The sequence below is a fragment of the Cryptomeria japonica genome, unplaced genomic scaffold (assembly GCF_030272615.1).
Source record: "Cryptomeria japonica unplaced genomic scaffold, Sugi_1.0 HiC_scaffold_133, whole genome shotgun sequence".
NCBI classification, from domain to species: domain Eukaryota; kingdom Viridiplantae; phylum Streptophyta; class Pinopsida; order Cupressales; family Cupressaceae; genus Cryptomeria; species Cryptomeria japonica.
Genome location: NW_026728955.1, coordinates 177180 through 180000, shown reverse-complemented (window position 1 = coordinate 180000; position 2821 = coordinate 177180).

The following is a 2821-nucleotide window of genomic DNA, read 5'->3' as shown; positions in this document are numbered from 1 at the left end:
CCCTGGCGCGCACGAAGTCGGAAGTAGGGTTAATTGCCCGGGTGCGCACCTTTGCCAGGGTGGGCACCTTACCTGGGCTGCGCACCAGGGCGGGCTCAAGATGGCACGCGCGTTCCGTTTTTTTCACTATCTTTCAAAACGGAAATTTTAAAATCTCCTTTTTTTTTTGCCTTTTCTGGAAATTAGTGAAGGCAGCGCATCAAAGGTGCGCACCTCGCTGCCCACCTTGGTGTGCTCTGAGGTGCGCACCCGGGAGCGCTACGAAGTGTGCTCCAAGGTGCGGCGTGCACGTTGTCGGAGCCCGGTTTGCCCCGGGTGCGCACCTCGCCTGCACCTTGGCCGGGGTGGGCACCTTGGCTGGGTTTGCCCAGGGTGCGCTCCGAAGCGGGGTTACTGGAGCGCCCCCTCTTTTTTTGTCAGAGCGTTTGGTGGGGTTTCTCGCATTGGCTCTTCCCAGGCCCGGTTGTTGGGTGCGCTCCCACCCTGGCGCGCGCGAAGTTGGAAGTTGGGTTAATTGCCCGGGCGCGCACCTTCGCCAGGGTGGGCACCTTGGTGCGCACACCTTGGCTGGGCTGCGCACCAGGGCGGGCTCAAGATGGCACCAGCATTCCCTTTTTCTCACTATCTTTCAAAACGGAAATTTTAAAATCTCGTTTTTTTTTTGCCTTTTATGGAAATTAGTGAAGGCATCGCATCAAAGGTGCGCACCTCGCTGCCCACCTTGGTGTGCTCCGAGGTGCCCACCACGGTGCGCAACGCCGGTGCGAACCCGGGAGCGCCCCGATGTGTGCTCCAAGGTGCGGCGTGCACGAAGTCGGACCCCGGTTTGCCCCGGGTGCGCACCTCGCGTGCACCTTGGTGCGCACACCTTGGCTGGGTTGCGCGGCCTGGTGGGCACCATGGTGCGCACCAAGGAGCGCTCCGAAGTGTGCTCCAAGGTGCGGCGTGCACGAAGTCGGAGCCCGGTTTGCCCCGGGTACGCACCTCGCGTGCACCTTCGCCGGGGTGGGCACCTCGGCTGGGTTGCGCGCCCTGGTGCGCACCAAGGAGCGCTCCGAAGTGTGCTCCAAGGTGCGGCGTGCACGAAGTCGGAGCCCGGTTTGCCCCGGGTGCGCACCTTCGCCGCGGTGCGCACCATGGCGTGCACGAAGTCGGAGCCCGGTTTGCCCCGGGTGCGCACCTCGCGTGCACCTTCGGCGGGGTTGCGCGCCCTGGTGGGCACCATGGTGCGCACCAAGGAGCGCTCCGAAGTGTGCTCCAAGGTGCGGCGTGCACGAAGTCGGAGCCCGGTTTGCCCCGGGTGCGCACCTCGCGTGCACCTTCGGCGGGGTTGCGCGCCCTGGTGGGCACCATGGTGCGCACCAAGGAGCGCTCCGAAGTGTGCTCCAAGGTGCGGCGTGCACGAAGTCGGAGCCCGGTTTGCCCCGGGTGCGCACCTCACGTGCACCTTCGCCGCGGTGGGCACCATGGCGTGCACGAAGTCGGAGCCCGGTTTGCCCCGGGTGCGCACCTCGCGTGCACCTTCGCCGGGGTGGGCACCTCGGCTGGGTTGCGCGCCCTGGTGCGCACCAAGGAGCGCTCCGAAGTGTGCTCCAAGGTGCGGCGTGCACGAAGTCGGAGCCCGGTTTGCCCCGGGTGCGCACCTCGCGTGCACCTTCGCCAGGGTGGGCACCTCGGTGCGCACACCTTCTCAATGTTTTCTTGCCTTTTCTGGAAATTGGTGAAGGCAGCGCATCAAAGGTGCGCACCTCGGTGTGCTCCGAGGTGCGAACCCGAGAGCGCTCCGAGGTGCCCACGAAGTCGAAAGTCGGGTTAATTGCATTGTTTTCCCCGGGTGCGCTCCGAGGTGCGCAACATCGGCGCGCACCAAGGAGGGCTCCGAAGTGTGCTCCAAGGTGCGCACGATGGCGTGCACCTCTGGTGCGCACGATTCGGAGCTCGGTTTGACCGGGGTGCGCACACCTTGGCTGGGTTGCGCACCTTTTGTGCGCTCCAAGGTGCGCACGAAGTCGGAGCTCGGTTTGCCCCGGGTGCGCACCTTCGCCAGGGTGCGCACCTTGATGCGCACGCCTTGGCTGGGCTGCGCACCTTGGTGGGCGCCATGGTGCGCACCTTTCGTGCGCTCCAAGGTGCGCACGAAGTCGGAGCTCGGTTTGCCCCGGGTGCGCACCTTGGTGGGCGCCATGGTGCACTCCGAGGTGCCCAAGATTGGTGCGCACCAAGGAGCGCTCCGAAGTGCGCTCCAAGGTGCGCGCGAAGTCGAAAGTTGGGTTAATTGTCCGGTTTGCCTCGGGTGCGCACCTTGCGTGCACCTTCGCCAGGGTGGGCGCCTTGGTGCGCACACCTTGGCTGGGCTGCGCACACCTTGGCACCCGCGTTTCCTTCATTTTAAATTTTTTTTTTTTACAATCTCTCAAGTGGGAAATTCTATAATCTCAACTTTTTTTGCCTTTTCAGGAAACTTTTGAATGGAGCGCATCATTGGTGCGCTCCGAAGTGTGCTCCAAAGCTCTCTCCAGCTGCGTGCACCTGCCCCGGCCGCGCACCCGGCCCCGCCCAGCTTCGCTCACCTGTCCCGGGCGTCTGGTGCGGAACCTTAGAGTAAGAAACATCACCGTGCACCTTGGCCAACGTGCGCGACTCGACCGAGCGCGCACTGGCCGAGGTGCACACCGATTTCACCTGGGTGCGCGCGCAGCACCTCGGGCGCACCGGGGTGCGCGCACAACGCCCGGGTTGCACCGTGGCCTGTGTGCTCGGGGCGCCTCGGGTGCGCGCTCGGTGTCGCCCCCGCGCGCGCGGTAGTGCGGGCAGCGCACCC